This window comes from Schistocerca piceifrons, unplaced genomic scaffold (genome assembly GCF_021461385.2).
Source record: "Schistocerca piceifrons isolate TAMUIC-IGC-003096 unplaced genomic scaffold, iqSchPice1.1 HiC_scaffold_701, whole genome shotgun sequence".
NCBI lineage: Eukaryota > Metazoa > Arthropoda > Insecta > Orthoptera > Acrididae > Schistocerca > Schistocerca piceifrons.
The window spans coordinates 234,970-254,418 of NW_025728950.1; the positions used below are offsets into that span (position 1 = coordinate 234,970).

At 49.3% G+C, this 19,449-nt stretch overlaps 5 pseudogenes; all 5 read right to left on the minus strand.

Moving 5' to 3' along the window:
* Window positions 1–3,215: 3,215 nt before the first annotated feature.
* On the minus strand, window positions 3,216–3,426 carry LOC124769543 (annotated as a pseudogene).
* A 3,226-nt stretch (window positions 3,427–6,652) lies between these two features.
* On the minus strand, window positions 6,653–6,863 carry LOC124769559 (annotated as a pseudogene).
* Window positions 6,864–10,091: 3,228 nt separating this feature from the next.
* LOC124769561 lies at window positions 10,092–10,302 on the minus strand (annotated as a pseudogene).
* A 3,226-nt stretch (window positions 10,303–13,528) lies between these two features.
* Window positions 13,529–13,739, minus strand: LOC124769562 (annotated as a pseudogene).
* Window positions 13,740–16,967: 3,228 nt separating this feature from the next.
* On the minus strand, window positions 16,968–17,178 carry LOC124769563 (annotated as a pseudogene).
* Between the last annotated feature and the right edge of the window lie 2,271 nt (window positions 17,179–19,449).

A 19,449-nucleotide genomic window follows, 5' to 3' on the forward strand; every position in this document is an offset into this window, starting at 1 on the left:
GTGTCGACGCAGCACGTAAAGCAGGGTGTTGTTAGTAGCAAGACTTATTGCCATAAACCGAAAATAAAAGCGGAGGCATACTCTGCTATGCCTTGGGGGCGACGACACACTACTCAGAAACACACCTCCCTCTCCAGGTGTGAAGCAAGTGATGATGTTAAAAACTAAATAGAAAGAAATAAATAAAGACAGAAATGAAGGCAAAATAAAAAAAAACAGCGACGGCAGCACACTCAAACGAAACTGGCGAGATAATCCCATCGCCCATAGAATTAACGAAGTAATAATCCTCTAAGATAGATTATGTGTTTTCCAATTTTCCAATAATTTTTCATACAAGGTTCACACAATTTCCGTGTTACCAATTTCCATACTATCAGTATCATAGAACAGTCTACTCTAGTGATGCCCTGAAGGCCAATATCAAATCTGGGGTATGGGTAAGTCAAGGGTAGTTTGAAAGTCTGAGTGACAAAGATCCAGGGGTACACTCAGGCAATTCTTATACGAGGTGCCTTAGTCAGCCCGGAACACCTTTTGATAACCATGAACCATTGCAACGTTAAGAAATCTTCCAAAAGTAATGGTATATTTCCGGTCAGATTCCGCCAGGCGATGCTGGCTCCAAAGGTAGTCCATGAAAGAGACAGCATCGGTGAGGCAAAGGTCATAGATCGTGAAAATGGTGTGGCCCAAGAGCCACACCATTGCGTTACGTCGTGTTCGTTGGTTGGTCTGAATATCAGGGGTAAGGAACCAGTCGATTGACACATAGTCCAGTGTAGTCCCACCGATCAGCGCTAATAGCACACGTGCAAGGTCCCACACTTCTGTGACGTGAGGGCATAAGAGACGATGCTCTCTGGTGTCTACGTCACCACATCGGCCGCAAGCAGCCGAGGGCCATAGGCGGATGGCCGCCAGGCGGTGATTAGTGGGTATTAAATTGCTTACAACGCCATACAATAGCGCTGAAACTTCTGTGGGAAGGGCTGGGTGGTTGATATTAGCCCAAGCTTGGTGCCAGATGACCGACGGTCGTCTGTCCTCCAATTTATGTGGTGTGGGCTGGCCTCGAAGCGCCTAGTAAAGGCGCTTCGATGTGCGTGCCTTGTCGGTGGCCACTGTTAGGACGTAACTTTGATTGAGGTAATAGTCCTTGACTGTCGTCATCCGGAATGGAATATGTGTCAAACATACTGGTGCACGCGCCGATTGTGGGCGATAACGGTCGAAAAGCACCGCTGTTGTACGACCTGGGTCAATCTCACGCAAAGTGGCGATGCTTTGAATCAGGATTGCCGCACATTTGCGGGGAAAGTCAATGAGTCCAAGGCCACTATCGACCTTTGGCAGTGTACAATTCTGCGCATCAACTTTGAATAGTGCATGCCGCCACAATAGGCAATATACTGTTTGTGAGATGGCTCTGCTGGTTTGTTTCGGTAGCGTATGGAGTTGTGCTACATACTATGCCCGTGATAGGATGTATGTACTAATCAGTTGGATTCGTTGATGGAGGTCGAGTCGTCGATCAGTGTGACTCATGCAAAATCCTCTGATGCGCGTGAGAATCCGCCTGCACGTGAGTGTTAACATGCGCTGCGGACAGTCAGTCACCTCAAGACCCAAGATACGTTGTTCCCCTACAATCCGGTTGCATGGGCGTTCGATGGTCAATGATCGTGGCCCTAGTGGCATTAGCACCATTTTGTTGGATTTTAACATGGCACCGGATGCTCGTTCATAAACGTGGAGGACTCGGCGAACCGAATCGATGTCATTGGCGTTTGCTACAAACACACCTACACCATCCGCGTATGCCGCACTGCGGAAGGTGACGCCTGGGAAAGGAACACCATCGACCATCCGTCCGATGTCACGCAGCATGGGGTCCAGCGCCAAAGCGATAAAATACACTGACAAGGGACAGCCTTGTCGAACTGATCGTCTGATGGGAATTGGTCGTGATCTGCAGCCGTTCACAATGATTCTGGAATTTGCTCCATCCAAGAAGTGCCGGATGACTCTTATGAAGTGCTCCCCGAAACCCTTCCGCGACATAACGGCCAGCAGGTAAGGATGGGAGAAGGCACCGGCGAAATCTAGAGATCAATTGAAGCCGGGGTTCGAGCGTCGGCGGTGGGTGAGTAAGACAGCATCACGGTATATAGAAGCAGCGGTGAAGGTGGTTCGATTCGAAACGCCAGTGTACCTTATTCATTACCTGTTTAAGATGTGAAGCCACACTTCGTGCCACCAACTTATAATCAGTGTTAAGAACACGTCCTTAGCCCGACAGTGACCTGTGACCTTTGGATTAAGGACAATACGTACAGCTAGAAAATCGGCGGGTAGCTCGCAACCAGCAAACATCTCCTCGCACGTTTTGCAGAAGCGGTCTCCTAACAGGCCGGAAAATCCTAGCACTTCGATTAGTGCTGGAATGGCGCAATCGAAGGGCGGTATCCTTGCGGAGTACCGCCAGAGATGAAAAACCGCAGTGTCAGGGCCTAAATGCTTGCAGCGTGTGCGCTCCACATGTGAGAGTGACACACGGTGGTGCGGGCCGATATGGCAACAGGCGACCGTCGAAAACATCGCAAAGGCAAGTGCCGGAAGGAACGACCAAATACGAGATCACTCGTCAACATCCCAGTACTACCCTCCATGTCGAGGAGTAAACTGCGACTCCCATTTGAACGCCGCTAGCTGCCAGGGCAGTGGAGAAGCCGTGAGGCCGCCCCACAGCAGCGTCAGGCCGGTGCGAGCTATACTGGCGCGAGCTACACCTAGCCGAGTGCTTACATCGTCCACCGCCTACTGCATATGTGTGTGTGCGTGTGTACACACGTATTCAGCGTGCGTGCGGCGGCGACGACGACGACGTTCGCGAGGAGCTAAGGATATAACTCCAAAAAATGTAATTAAAATTATCTGTGCCCGGACCATAAGAGACGCTAACGAGGCATCCGAAGGCACTGTCCTGTGCCCCCATAAATTACCAGCCTAGCGTAATGCGGCTGCAAGTGCCGTCCGGCTAAACGCAAAAAAAAAAAAAAAATTCTTAAGATAATCTTAAATTAATGAAAAGAAATCGTGGTGTGTAAGCAACTAACTACTAGGCACATCAACAACTACGACAAGTTTTGCTACCAGCGGAATATCTGATCACTGCAGAAAGTTAACCCATTTCAGGCTGTGTTTTAATTAATTTTAGGTGGGCCGATCCCGGCGGTACTTCAATGCCGGGACAACCCGCGACAGAGGTGGAGCAAGCCCCTAGCACTCCGTCATAAGCCAAAAATGAGTGTAATATTCTGGTCGTGTGATGCAGGATGTATCAGATATTAAGCTGATAAGACAAATACTACACTTTTTTCCCTCCTACCTCCCCTATAGACCTACCTTTTCCTCTCCAAAAATGCCGCCATCCTCTAGTGTCGACGCAGCACGTAAAGCAGGGTGTTGTTAGTAGCAAGACTTATTGCCATAAACCGAAAATAAAAGCGGAGGCATACTCTGCTATGCCTTGGGGGCGACGACACACTACTCAGAAACACACCTCCCTCTCCAGGTGTGAAGCAAGTGATGATGTTAAAAACTAAATAGAAAGAAATAAATAAAGACAGAAATGAAGGCAAAATAAAAAAAAACAGCGACGGCAGCACACTCAAACGAAACTGGCGAGATAATCCCATCGCCCATAGAATTAACGAAGTAATAATCCTCTAAGATAGATTATGTGTTTTCCAATTTTCCAATAATTTTTCATACAAGGTTCACACAATTTCCGTGTTACCAATTTCCATATTATCAGTATCATAGAACAGTCTACTCTAGTGATGCCCTGAAGGCCAATACCAAATCTGGGGTATGGGTAAGTCAAGGGTAGTTTGAAAGTCTGAGTGACAAAGATCCAGGGGTACACTCAGGCAATTCTTATACGAGGTGCCTTAGTCAGCCCGGAACACCTTTTGATAACCATGAACCATTGCAACTTTAAGAAATCTTGCAAAAGTAATGGTATATTTCCGGTCAGATTCCGCCAGGCGATGCTGGCTCCAAAGGTAGTCCATGAAAGAGACAGCATCGGTGAGGCAAAGGTCATAGATCGTGAAAATGGTGTGGCCCAAGAGCCACACCATTGCGTTACGTCGTGTTCGTTGGTTGGTCTGAATATCAGGGGTAAGGAACCAGTCGATTGACACATAGTCCAGTGTAGTCCCACCGATCAGCGCTAATAGCACACGTGCAAGGTCCCACACTTCTGTGACGTGAGGGCATAAGAGACGATGCTCTCTGGTGTCTACGTCACCACATCGGCCGCAAGCAGCCGAGGGCCATAGGCGGATGGCCGCCAGGCGGTGATTAGTGGGTATTAAATTGCTTACAACGCGATACCATAGCGCTGAAACTTCTGTGGGAAGGGCTGGGTGGTTGATATTAGCCCAAGCTTGGTGCCAGATGACCGACGGTCGTCTGTCCTCCAATTTATGTGGTGTGGGCTGGCCTCGAAGCGCCTAGTAAAGGCGCTTCGATGTGCGTGCCTTGTCGGTGGCCACTGTTAGGACGTAACTTTGATTGAGGTAATAGTCCTTGGCTGTCGTCATCCGGAATGGAATATGTGTCAAACATACTGGTGCACGCGCCGATTGTGGGCGATAACGGTCGAAAAGCACCGCTGTTGTACCACCTGGGTCAATCTCACGCAAAGTGGCGATACTTTGAATCAGGATTGCCGCACATTTGCGGGGAAAGTCAATGAGTCCAAGGCCACTATCGACCTTTGGCAGTGTACAATTCTGCGCATCAACTTTGAATAGTGCATGCCGCCACAATAGGCAATATACTGTTTGTGAGATGGCTCTGCTGGTTTGTTTCGGTAGCGTATGGAGTTGTGCTACATACTATGCCCGTGATAGGATGTATGTACTAATCAGTTGGATTCGTTGATGGAGGTCGAGTCGTCGATCAGTGTGACTCATGCAAAATCCTCTGATGCGCGTGAGAATCCGCCTGCACGTGAGTGTTAACATGCGCTGCGGACAGTCAGTCACCTCAAGACCCAAGATACGTTGTTCCCCTACAATCCGGTTGCATGGGCGTTCGATGGTCAATGATCGTGGCCCTAGTGGCATTAGCACCATTTTGTTGGATTTTAACATGGCACCGGATGCTCGTTCATAAACGTGGAGGACTCGGCGAACCGAATCGATGTCATTGGCGTTTGCTACAAACACACCTACACCATCCGCGTATGCCGCACTGCGGAAGGTGACGCCTGGGAAAGGAACACCATCGACCATCCGTCCGATGTCACGCAGCATGGGGTCCAGCGCCAAAGCGATAAAATACACTGACAAGGGACAGCCTTGTCGAACTGATCGTCTGATGGGAATTGGTCGTGATCTGCAGCCGTTCACAATGATTCTGGAATTTGCTCCATCCAAGAAGTGCCGGATGACTCTTATGAAGTGCTCCCCGAAACCCTTCCGCGACATAACGGCCAGCAGGTAAGGATGGGAGAAGGCACCGGCGAAATCTAGAGATCAATTGAAGCCGGGGTTCGAGCGTCGGCGGTGGGTGAGTAAGACAGCATCACGGTATATAGAAGCAGCGGTGAAGGTGGTTCGATTCGAAACGCCAGTGTACCTTATTCATTACCTGTTTAAGATGTGAAGCCACACTTCGTGCCACCAACTTATAATCAGTGTTAAGAACACGTCCTTAGCCCGACAGTGACCTGTGACCTTTGGATTAAGGACAATACGTACAGCTAGAAAATCGGCGGGTAGCTCGCAACCAGCAAACATCTCCTCGCACGTTTTGCAGAAGCGGTCTCCTAACAGGCCGGAAAACCTAGCACTTCGATTAGTGCTGGAATGGCACAATCGAAGGGCGGTATCCTTGCGGAGTACCGCCAGAGATGAAAAACCGCAGTGTCAGGGCCTAAATGCTTGCAGCGTGTGCGCTCCACATGTGGGAGTGACACACGGTGGTGCGGGCCGATATGGCAACAGGCGACCGTCGAAAACATCGCAAAGGCAAGTGCCGGAAGGAACGACCAAATACGAGATCACTCGTCAACATCCCAGTACTACCCTCCATGTCGAGGAGTAAACTGCGACTCCCATTTGAACGCCGCTAGCTGCCAGGGCAGTGGAGAAGCCGTGAGGCCGCCCCACAGCAGCGTCAGGCCGGTGCGAGCTATACTGGCGCGAGCTACACCTAGCCGAGTGCTTACATCGTCCACCGCCTACTGCATATGTGTGTGTGCGTGTGTACACACGTATTCAGCGTGCGTGCGGCGGCGACGACGACGACGTTCGCGAGGAGCTAAGGATATAACTCCAAAAAATGTAATTAAAATTATCTGTGCCCGGACCATAAGAGACGCTAACGAGGCATCCGAAGGCACTGTCCTGTGCCCCCATAAATTACCAGCCTAGCGTAATGCGGCTGCAAGTGCCGTCCGGCTAAACGCAAAAAAAAAAAAAATTCTTAAGATAATCTTAAATTAATGAAAAGAAATCGTGGTGTGTAAGCAACTAACTACTGGGCACATCAACAACTACGACAAGTTTTGCTACCAGCGGAATATCTGATCACTGCAGAAAGTTAACCCATTTCAGGCTGTGTTTTAATTAATTTTAGGTGGGCCGATCCCGGCGGTACTTCAATGCCGGGCCAACCCGCGACAGAGGTGGAGCAAGCCCCTAGCACTCCGTCATAAGCCAAAAATGAGTGTAATATTCTGGTCGTGTGATGCAGGATGTATCAGATATTAAGCTGATAAGACAAATACTACACTTTTTTCCCTCCTACCTCCCCTATAGACCTACCTTTTCCTCTCCAAAAATGCCGCCATCCTCTAGTGTCGACGCAGCACGTAAAGCAGGGTGTTGTTAGTAGCAAGACTTATTGCCATAAACCGAAAATAAAAGCGGAGGCATACTCTGCTATGCCTTGGGGGCGACGACACACTACTCAGAAACACACCTCCCTCTCCAGGTGTGAAGCAAGTGATGATGTTAAAAACTAAATAGAAAGAAATAAATAAAGACAGAAATGAAGGCAAAATAAAAAAAAACAGCGACGGCAGCACACTCAAACGAAACTGGCGAGATAATCCCATCGCCCATAGAATTAACGAAGTAATAATCCTCTAAGATAGATTATGTGTTTTCCAATTTTCCAATAATTTTTCATACAAGGTTCACACAATTTCCGTGTTACCAATTTCCATATTATCAGTATCATAGAACAGTCTACTCTAGTGATGCCCTGAAGGCCAATACCAAATCTGGGGTATGGGTAAGTCAAGGGTAGTTTGAAAGTCTGAGTGACAAAGATCCAGGGGTACACTCAGGCAATTCTTATACGAGGTGCCTTAGTCAGCCCGGAACACCTTTTGATAACCATGAACCATTGCAACTTTAAGAAATCTTGCAAAAGTAATGGTATATTTCCGGTCAGATTCCGCCAGGCGATGCTGGCTCCAAAGGTAGTCCATGAAAGAGACAGCATCGGTGAGGCAAAGGTCATAGATCGTGAAAATGGTGTGGCCCAAGAGCCACACCATTGCGTTACGTCGTGTTCGTTGGTTGGTCTGAATATCAGGGGTAAGGAACCAGTCGATTGACACATAGTCCAGTGTAGTCCCACCGATCAGCGGTAATAGCACACGTGCAAGGTCCCACACTTCTGTGACGTGAGGGCATAAGAGACGATGCTCTCTGGTGTCTACGTCACCACATCGGCCGCAAGCAGCCGAGGGCCATAGGCGGATGGCCGCCAGGCGGTGATTAGTGGGTATTAAATTGTTTACAACGCGATACCATAGCGCTGAAACTTCTGTGGGAAGGGCTGGGTGGTTGATATTAGCCCAAGCTTGGTGCCAGATGACCGACGGTCGTCTGTATTCCAATTTATGTGGTGTGGGCTGGCCTCGAAGCGCCTAGTAAAGGCGCTTCGATGTGCGTGCCTTGTCGGTGGCCACTGTTAGGACGTAACTTTGATTGAGGTAATAGTCCTTGACCGTCGTCATCCGGAATGGAATATGTGTCAAACATACTGGTGCACGCGCCGATTGTGGGCGATAACGGTCGAAAAGCACCGCTGTTGTACCACCTGGGTCAATCTCACGCAAAGTGGCGATACTTTGAATCAGGATTGCCGCACATTTGCGGGGAAAGTCAATGAGTCCAAGGCCACTATCGACCTTTGGCAGTGTACAATTCTGCGCATCAACTTTGAATAGTGCATGCCGCCACAATAGGCAATATACTGTTTGTGAGATGGCTCTGCTGGTTTGTTTCGGTAGCGTATGGAGTTGTGCTACATACTATGCCCGTGATAGGATGTATGTACTAATCAGTTGGATTCGTTGATGGAGGTCGAGTCGTCGATCAGTGTGACTCATGCAAAATCCTCTGATGCGCGTGAGAATCCGCCTGCACGTGAGTGTTAACATGCGCTGCGGACAGTCAGTCACCTCAAGACCCAAGATACGTTGTTCCCCTACAATCCGGTTGCATGGGCGTTCGATGGTCAATGATCGTGGCCCTAGTGGCATTAGCACCATTTTGTTGGATTTTAACATGGCACCGGATGCTCGTTCATAAACGTGGAGGACTCGGCGAACCGAATCGATGTCATTGGCGTTTGCTACAAACACACCTACACCATCCGCGTATGCCGCACTGCGGAAGGTGACGCCTGGGAAAGGAACACCATCGACCATCCGTCCGATGTCACGCAGCATGGGGTCCAGCGCCAAAGCGATAAAATACACTGACAAGGGACAGCCTTGTCGAACTGATCGTCTGATGGGAATTGGTCGTGATCTGCAGCCGTTCACAATGATTCTGGAATTTGCTCCATCCAAGAAGTGCCGGATGACTCTTATGAAGTGCTCCCCGAAACCCTTCCGCGACATAACGGCCAGCAGGTAAGGATGGGAGAAGGCACCGGCGAAATCTAGAGATCAATTGAAGCCGGGGTTCGAGCGTCGGCGGTGGGTGAGTAAGACAGCATCACGGTATATAGAAGCAGCGGTGAAGGTGGTTTGATTCGAAACGCCAGTGTACCTTATTCATTACCTGTTTAAGATGTGAAGCCACACTTCGTGCCACCAACTTATAATCAGTGTTAAGAACACGTCCTTAGCCCGACAGTGACCTGTGACCTTTGGATTAAGGACAATACGTACAGCTAGAAAATCGGCGGGTAGCTCGCAACCAGCAAACATCTCCTCGCACGTTTTGCAGAAGCGGTCTCCTAACAGGCCGGAAAACCTAGCACTTCGATTAGTGCTGGAATGGCACAATCGAAGGGCGGTATCCTTGCGGAGTACCGCCAGAGATGAAAAACCGCAGTGTCAGGGCCTAAATGCTTGCAGCGTGTGCGCTCCACATGTGGGAGTGACACACGGTGGTGCGGGCCGATATGGCAACAGGCGACCGTCGAAAACATCGCAAAGGCAAGTGCCGGAAGGAACGACCAAATACGAGATCACTCGTCAACATCCCAGTACTACCCTCCATGTCGAGGAGTAAACTGCGACTCCCATTTGAACGCCGCTAGCTGCCAGGGCAGTGGAGAAGCCGTGAGGCCGCCCCACAGCAGCGTCAGGCCGGTGCGAGCTATACTGGCGCGAGCTACACCTAGCCGAGTGCTTACATCGTCCACCGCCTACTGCATATGTGTGTGTGCGTGTGTACACACGTATTCAGCGTGCGTGCGGCGGCGACGACGACGACGTTCGCGAGGAGCTAAGGATATAACTCCAAAAAATGTAATTAAAATTATCTGTGCCCGGACCATAAGAGACGCTAACGAGGCATCCGAAGGCACTGTCCTGTGCCCCCATAAATTACCAGCCTAGCGTAATGCGGCTGCAAGTGCCGTCCGGCTAAACGCAAAAAAAAAAAAAAAATTCTTAAGATAATCTTAAATTAATGAAAAGAAATCGTGGTGTGTAAGCAACTAACTACTGGGCACATCAACAACTACGACAAGTTTTGCTACCAGCGGAATATCTGATCACTGCAGAAAGTTAACCCATTTCAGGCTGTGTTTTAATTAATTTTAGGTGGGCCGATCCCGGCGGTACTTCAATGCCGGGCCAACCCGCGACAGAGGTGGAGCAAGCCCCTAGCACTCCGTCATAAGCCAAAAATGAGTGTAATATTCTGGTCGTGTGATGCAGGATGTATCAGATATTAAGCTGATAAGACAAATACTACACTTTTTTCCCTCCTACCTCCCCTATAGACCTACCTTTTCCTCTCCAAAAATGCCGCCATCCTCTAGTGTCGACGCAGCACGTAAAGCAGGGTGTTGTTAGTAGCAAGACTTATTGCCATAAACCGAAAATAAAAGCGGAGGCATACTCTGCTATGCCTTGGGGGCGACGACACACTACTCAGAAACACACCTCCCTCTCCAGGTGTGAAGCAAGTGATGATGTTAAAAACTAAATAGAAAGAAATAAATAAAGACAGAAATGAAGGCAAAATAAAAAAAAACAGCGACGGCAGCACACTCAAACGAAACTGGCGAGATAATCCCATCGCCCATAGAATTAACGAAGTAATAATCCTCTAAGATAGATTATGTGTTTTCCAATTTTCCAATAATTTTTCATACAAGGTTCACACAATTTCCGTGTTACCAATTTCCATATTATCAGTATCATAGAACAGTCTACTCTAGTGATGCCCTGAAGGCCAATACCAAATCTGGGGTATGGGTAAGTCAAGGGTAGTTTGAAAGTCTGAGTGACAAAGATCCAGGGGTACACTCAGGCAATTCTTATACGAGGTGCCTTAGTCAGCCCGGAACACCTTTTGATAACCATGAACCATTGCAACTTTAAGAAATCTTGCAAAAGTAATGGTATATTTCCGGTCAGATTCCGCCAGGCGATGCTGGCTCCAAAGGTAGTCCATGAAAGAGACAGCATCGGTGAGGCAAAGGTCATAGATCGTGAAAATGGTGTGGCCCAAGAGCCACACCATTGCGTTACGTCGTGTTCGTTGGTTGGTCTGAATATCAGGGGTAAGGAACCAGTCGATTGACACATAGTCCAGTGTAGTCCCACCGATCAGCGCTAATAGCACACGTGCAAGGTCCCACACTTCTGTGACGTGAGGGCATAAGAGACGATGCTCTCTGGTGTCTACGTCACCACATCGGCCGCAAGCAGCCGAGGGCCATAGGCGGATGGCCGCCAGGCGGTGATTAGTGGGTATTAAATTGCTTACAACGCGATACCATAGCGCTGAAACTTCTGTGGGAAGGGCTGGGTGGTTGATATTAGCCCAAGCTTGGTGCCAGATGACCGACGGTCGTCTGTCCTCCAATTTATGTGGTGTGGGCTGGCCTCGAAGCGCCTAGTAAAGGCGCTTCGATGTGCGTGCCTTGTCGGTGGCCACTGTTAGGACGTAACTTTGATTGAGGTAATAGTCCTTGGCTGTCGTCATCCGGAATGGAATATGTGTCAAACATACTGGTGCACGCGCCGATTGTGGGCGATAACGGTCGAAAAGCACCGCTGTTGTACCACCTGGGTCAATCTCACGCAAAGTGGCGATACTTTGAATCAGGATTGCCGCACATTTGCGGGGAAAGTCAATGAGTCCAAGGCCACTATCGACCTTTGGCAGTGTACAATTCTGCGCATCAACTTTGAATAGTGCATGCCGCCACAATAGGCAATATACTGTTTGTGAGATGGCTCTGCTGGTTTGTTTCGGTAGCGTATGGAGTTGTGCTACATACTATGCCCGTGATAGGATGTATGTACTAATCAGTTGGATTCGTTGATGGAGGTCGAGTCGTCGATCAGTGTGACTCATGCAAAATCCTCTGATGCGCGTGAGAATCCGCCTGCACGTGAGTGTTAACATGCGCTGCGGACAGTCAGTCACCTCAAGACCCAAGATACGTTGTTCCCCTACAATCCGGTTGCATGGGCGTTCGATGGTCAATGATCGTGGCCCTAGTGGCATTAGCACCATTTTGTTGGATTTTAACATGGCACCGGATGCTCGTTCATAAACGGGGAGGACTCGGCGAACCGAATCGATGTCATTGGCGTTTGCTACAAACACACCTACACCATCCGCGTATGCCGCACTGCGGAAGGTGACGCCTGGGAAAGGAACACCATCGACCATCCGTCCGATGTCACGCAGCATGGGGTCCAGCGCCAAAGCGATAAAATACACTGACAAGGGACAGCCTTGTCGAACTGATCGTCTGATGGGAATTGGTCGTGATCTGCAGCCGTTCACAATGATTCTGGAATTTGCTCCATCCAAGAAGTGCCGGATGACTCTTATGAAGTGCTCCCCGAAACCCTTCCGCGACATAACGGCCAGCAGGTAAGGATGGGAGAAGGCACCGGCGAAATCTAGAGATCAATTGAAGCCGGGGTTCGAGCGTCGGCGGTGGGTGAGTAAGACAGCATCACGGTATATAGAAGCAGCGGTGAAGGTGGTTCGATTCGAAACGCCAGTGTACCTTATTCATTACCTGTTTAAGATGTGAAGCCACACTTCGTGCCACCAACTTATAATCAGTGTTAAGAACACGTCCTTAGCCCGACAGTGACCTGTGACCTTTGGATTAAGGACAATACGTACAGCTAGAAAATCGGCGGGTAGCTCGCAACCAGCAAACATCTCCTCGCACGTTTTGCAGAAGCGGTCTCCTAACAGGCCGGAAAACCTAGCACTTCGATTAGTGCTGGAATGGCACAATCGAAGGGCGGTATCCTTGCGGAGTACCGCCAGAGATGAAAAACCGCAGTGTCAGGGCCTAAATGCTTGCAGCGTGTGCGCTCCACATGTGGGAGTGACACACGGTGGTGCGGGCCGATATGGCAACAGGCGACCGTCGAAAACATCGCAAAGGCAAGTGCCGGAAGGAACGACCAAATACGAGATCACTCGTCAACATCCCAGTACTACCCTCCATGTCGAGGAGTAAACTGCGACTCCCATTTGAACGCCGCTAGCTGCCAGGGCAGTGGAGAAGCCGTGAGGCCGCCCCACAGCAGCGTCAGGCCGGTGCGAGCTATACTGGCGCGAGCTACACCTAGCCGAGTGCTTACATCGTCCACCGCCTACTGCATATGTGTGTGTGCGTGTGTACACACGTATTCAGCGTGCGTGCGGCGGCGACGACGACGACGTTCGCGAGGAGCTAAGGATATAACTCCAAAAAATGTAATTAAAATTATCTGTGCCCGGACCATAAGAGACGCTAACGAGGCATCCGAAGGCACTGTCCTGTGCCCCCATAAATTACCAGCCTAGCGTAATGCGGCTGCAAGTGCCGTCCGGCTAAACGCAAAAAAAAAAAAAATTCTTAAGATAATCTTAAATTAATGAAAAGAAATCGTGGTGTGTAAGCAACTAACTACTGGGCACATCAACAACTACGACAAGTTTTGCTACCAGCGGAATATCTGATCACTGCAGAAAGTTAACCCATTTCAGGCTGTGTTTTAATTAATTTTAGGTGGGCCGATCCCGGCGGTACTTCAATGCCGGGCCAACCCGCGACAGAGGTGGAGCAAGCCCCTAGCACTCCGTCATAAGCCAAAAATGAGTGTAATATTCTGGTCGTGTGATGCAGGATGTATCAGATATTAAGCTGATAAGACAAATACTACACTTTTTTCCCTCCTACCTCCCCTATAGACCTACCTTTTCCTCTCCAAAAATGCCGCCATCCTCTAGTGTCGACGCAGCACGTAAAGCAGGGTGTTGTTAGTAGCAAGACTTATTGCCATAAACCGAAAATAAAAGCGGAGGCATACTCTGCTATGCCTTGGGGGCGACGACACACTACTCAGAAACACACCTCCCTCTCCAGGTGTGAAGCAAGTGATGATGTTAAAAACTAAATAGAAAGAAATAAATAAAGACAGAAATGAAGGCAAAATAAAAAAAAACAGCGACGGCAGCACACTCAAACGAAACTGGCGAGATAATCCCATCGCCCATAGAATTAACGAAGTAATAATCCTCTAAGATAGATTATGTGTTTTCCAATTTTCCAATAATTTTTCATACAAGGTTCACACAATTTCCGTGTTACCAATTTCCATATTATCAGTATCATAGAACAGTCTACTCTAGTGATGCCCTGAAGGCCAATACCAAATCTGGGGTATGGGTAAGTCAAGGGTAGTTTGAAAGTCTGAGTGACAAAGATCCAGGGGTACACTCAGGCAATTCTTATACGAGGTGCCTTAGTCAGCCCGGAACACCTTTTGATAACCATGAACCATTGCAACTTTAAGAAATCTTGCAAAAGTAATGGTATATTTCCGGTCAGATTCCGCCAGGCGATGCTGGCTCCAAAGGTAGTCCATGAAAGAGACAGCATCGGTGAGGCAAAGGTCATAGATCGTGAAAATGGTGTGGCCCAAGAGCCACACCATTGCGTTACGTCGTGTTCGTTGGTTGGTCTGAATATCAGGGGTAAGGAACCAGTCGATTGACACATAGTCCAGTGTAGTCCCACCGATCAGCGGTAATAGCACACGTGCAAGGTCCCACACTTCTGTGACGTGAGGGCATAAGAGACGATGCTCTCTGGTGTCTACGTCACCACATTGGCCGCAAGCAGCCGAGGGCCATAGGCGGATGGCCGCCAGGCGGTGATTAGTGGGTATTAAATTGTTTACAACGCGATACCATAGCGCTGAAACTTCTGTGGGAAGGGCTGGGTGGTTGATATTAGCCCAAGCTTGGTGCCAGATGACCGACGGTCGTCTGTATTCCAATTTATGTGGTGTGGGCTGGCCTCGAAGCGCCTAGTAAAGGCGCTTCGATGTGCGTGCCTTGTCGGTGGCCACTGTTAGGACGTAACTTTGATTGAGGTAATAGTCCTTGACCGTCGTCATCCGGAATGGAATATGTGTCAAACATACTGGTGCACGCGCCGATTGTGGGCGATAACGGTCGAAAAGCACCGCTGTTGTACCACCTGGGTCAATCTCACGCAAAGTGGCGATACTTTGAATCAGGATTGCCGCACATTTGCGGGGAAAGTCAATGAGTCCAAGGCCACTATCGACCTTTGGCAGTGTACAATTCTGCGCATCAACTTTGAATAGTGCATGCCGCCACAATAGGCAATATACTGTTTGTGAGATGGCTCTGCTGGTTTGTTTCGGTAGCGTATGGAGTTGTGCTACATACTATGCCCGTGATAGGATGTATGTACTAATCAGTTGGATTCGTTGATGGAGGTCGAGTCGTCGATCAGTGTGACTCATGCAAAATCCTCTGATGCGCGTGAGAATCCGCCTGCACGTGAGTGTTAACATGCGCTGCGGACAGTCAGTCACCTCAAGACCCAAGATACGTTGTTCCCCTACAATCCGGTTGCATGGGCGTTCGATGGTCAATGATCGTGGCCCTAGTGGCATTAGCACCATTTTGTTGGATTTTAACATGGCACCGGATGCTCGTTCATAAACGTGGAGGACTCGGCGAACCGAATCGATGTCATTGGCGTTTGCTACAAACACACCTACACCATCCGCGTATGCCGCACTGCGGAAGGTGACGCCTGGGAAAGGAACACCATCGACCATCCGTCCGATGTCACGCAGCATGGGGTCCAGCGCCAAAGCGATAAAATACACTGACAAGGGACAGCCTTGTCGAACTGATCGTCTGATGGGAATTGGTCGTGATCTGCAGCCGTTCACAATGATTCTGGAATTTGCTCCATCCAAGAAGTGCCGGATGACTCTTATGAAGTGCTCCCCGAAACCCTTCCGCGACATAACGGCCAGCAGGTAAGGATGGGAGAAGGCACCGGCGAAATCTAGAGATCAATTGAAGCCGGGGTTCGAGCGTCGGCGGTGGGTGAGTAAGACAGCATCACGGTATATAGAAGCAGCGGTGAAGGTGGTTCGATTCGAAACGCCAGTGTACCTTATTCATTACCTGTTTAAGATGTGAAGCCACACTTCGTGCCACCAACTTATAATCAGTGTTAAGAACACGTCCTTAGCCCGACAGTGACCTGTGACCTTTGGATTAAGGACAATACGTACAGCTAGAAAATCGGCGGGTAGCTCGCAACCAGCAAACATCTCCTCGCACGTTTTGCAGAAGCGGTCTCCTAACAGGCCGGAAAACCTAGCACTTCGATTAGTGCTGGAATGGCACAATCGAAGGGCGGTATCCTTGCGGAGTACCGCCAGAGATGAAAAACCGCAGTGTCAGGGCCTAAATGCTTGCAGCGTGTGCGCTCCACATGTGGGAGTGACACACGGTGGTGCGGGCCGATATGGCAACAGGCGACCGTCGAAAACATCGCAAAGGCAAGTGCCGGAAGGAACGACCAAATACGAGATCACTCGTCAACATCCCAGTACTACCCTCCATGTCGAGGAGTAAACTGCGACTCCCATTTGAACGCCGCTAGCTGCCAGGGCAGTGGAGAAGCCGTGAGGCCGCCCCACAGCAGCGTCAGGCCGGTGCGAGCTATACTGGCGCGAGCTACACCTAGCCGAGTGCTTACATCGTCCACCGCCTACTGCATATGTGTGTGTGCGTGTGTACACACGTATTCAGCGTGCGTGCGGCGGCGACGACGACGACGTTCGCGAGGAGCTAAGGATATAACTCCAAAAAATGTAATTAAAATTATCTGTGCCCGGACCATAAGAGACGCTAACGAGGCATCCGAAGGCACTGTCCTGTGCCCCCATAAATTACCAGCCTAGCGTAATGCGGCTGCAAGTGCCGTCCGGCTAAACGCAAAAAAAAAAAAAAAATTCTTAAGATAATCTTAAATTAATGAAAAGAAATCGTGGTGTGTAAGCAACTAACTACTGGGCACATCAACAACTACGACAAGTTTTGCTACCAGCGGAATATCTGATCACTGCAGAAAGTTAACCCATTTCAGGCTGTGTTTTAATTAATTTTAGGTGGGCCGATCCCGGCGGTACTTCAATGCCGGGCCAACCCGCGACAGAGGTGGAGCAAGCCCCTAGCACTCCGTCATAAGCCAAAAATGAGTGTAATATTCTGGTCGTGTGATGCAGGATGTATCAGATATTAAGCTGATAAGACAAATACTACACTTTTTTCCCTCCTACCTCCCCTATAGACCTACCTTTTCCTCTCCAAAAATGCCGCCATCCTCTAGTGTCGACGCAGCACGTAAAGCAGGGTGTTGTTAGTAGCAAGACTTATTGCCATAAACCGAAAATAAAAGCGGAGGCATACTCTGCTATGCCTTGGGGGCGACGACACACTACTCAGAAACACACCTCCCTCTCCAGGTGTGAAGCAAGTGATGATGTTAAAAACTAAATAGAAAGAAATAAATAAAGACAGAAATGAAGGCAAAATAAAAAAAAACAGCGACGGCAGCACACTCAAACGAAACTGGCGAGATAATCCCATCGCCCATAGAATTAACGAAGTAATAATCCTCTAAGATAGATTATGTGTTTTCCAATTTTCCAATAATTTTTCATACAAGGTTCACACAATTTCCGTGTTACCAATTTCCATATTATCAGTATCATAGAACAGTCTACTCTAGTGATGCCCTGAAGGCCAATACCAAATCTGGGGTATGGGTAAGTCAAGGGTAGTTTGAAAGTCTGAGTGACAAAGATCCAGGGGTACACTCAGGCAATTCTTATACGAGGTGCCTTAGTCAGCCCGGAACACCTTTTGATAACCATGAACCATTGCAACTTTAAGAAATCTTGCAAAAGTAATGGTATATTTCCGGTCAGATTCCGCCAGGCGATGCTGGCTCCAAAGGTAGTCCATGAAAGAGACAGCATCGGTGAGGCAAAGGTCATAGATCGTGAAAATGGTGTGGCCCAAGAGCCACACCATTGCGTTACGTCGTGTTCGTTGGTTGGTCTGAATATCAGGGGTAAGGAACCAGTCGATTGACACATAGTCCAGTGTAGTCCCACCGATCAGCGCTAATAGCACACGTGCAAGGTCCCACACTTCTGTGACGTGAGGGCATAAGAGACGATGCTCTCTGGTGTCTACGTCACCACATCGGCCGCAAGCAGCCGAGGGCCATAGGCGGATGGCCGCCAGGCGGTGATTAGTGGGTATTAAATTGTTTACAACGCGATACCATAGCGCTGAAACTTCTGTGGGAAGGGCTGGGTGGTTGATATTAGCCCAAGCTTGGTGCCAGATGACCGACGGTCGTCTGTCCTCCAATTTATGTGGTGTGGGCTGGCCTCGAAGCGCCTAGTAAAGGCGCTTCGATGTGCGTGCCTTGTCGGTGGCCACTGTTAGGACGTAACTTTGATTGAGGTAATAGTCCTTGACTGTCGTCATCCGGAATGGAATATGTGTCAAACATACTGGTGCACGCGCCGATTGTGGGCGATAACGGTCGAAAAGCACCGCTGTTGTACCACCTGGGTCAATCTCACGCAAAGTGGCGATACTTTGAATCAGGATTGCCGCACATTTGCGGGGAAAGTCAATGAGTCCAAGGCCACTATCGACCTTTGGCAGTGTACAATTCTGCGCATCAACTTTGAATAGTGCATGCCGCCACAATAGGCAATATACTGTTTGTGAGATGGCTCTGCTGGTTTGTTTCGGTAGCGTATGGAGTTGTGCTACATACTATGCCCGTGATAGGATGTATGTACTAATCAGTTGGATTCGTTGATGGAGGTCGAGTCGTCGATCAGTGTGACTCATGCAAAATCCTCTGATGCGCGTGAGAATCCGCCTGCACGTGAGTGTTAACATGCGCTGCGGACAGTCAGTCACCTCAAGACCCAAGATACGTTGTTCCCCTACAATCCGGTTGCATGGGCGTTCGATGGTCAATGATCGTGGCCCTAGTGGCATTAGCACCATTTTGTTGGATTTTAACATGGCACCGGATGCTCGTTCATAAACGTGGAGGACTCGGCGAACCGAATCGATGTCATTGGCGTTTGCTACAAACACACCTACACCATCCGCGTATGCCGCACTGCGGAAGGTGACGCCTGGGAAAGGAACACCATCGACCATCCGTCCGATGTCACGCAGCATGGGGTCCAGCGCCAAAGCGATAAAATACACTGACAAGGGACAGCCTTGTCGAACTGATCGTCTGATGGGAATTGGTCGTGATCTGCAGCCGTTCACAATGATTCTGGAATTTGCTCCATCCAAGAAGTGCCGGATGACTCTTATGAAGTGCTCCCCGAAACCCTTCCGCGACATAACGGCCAGCAGGTAAGGATGGGAGAAGGCACCGGCGAAATCTAGAGATCAATTGAAGCCGGGGTTCGAGCGTCGACGGTGGGTGAGTAAGACAGCATCACGGTATATAGAAGCAGCGGTGAAGGTGGTTCGATTCGAAACGCCAGTGTACCTTATTCATTACCTGTTTAAGATGTGAAGCCACACTTCGTGC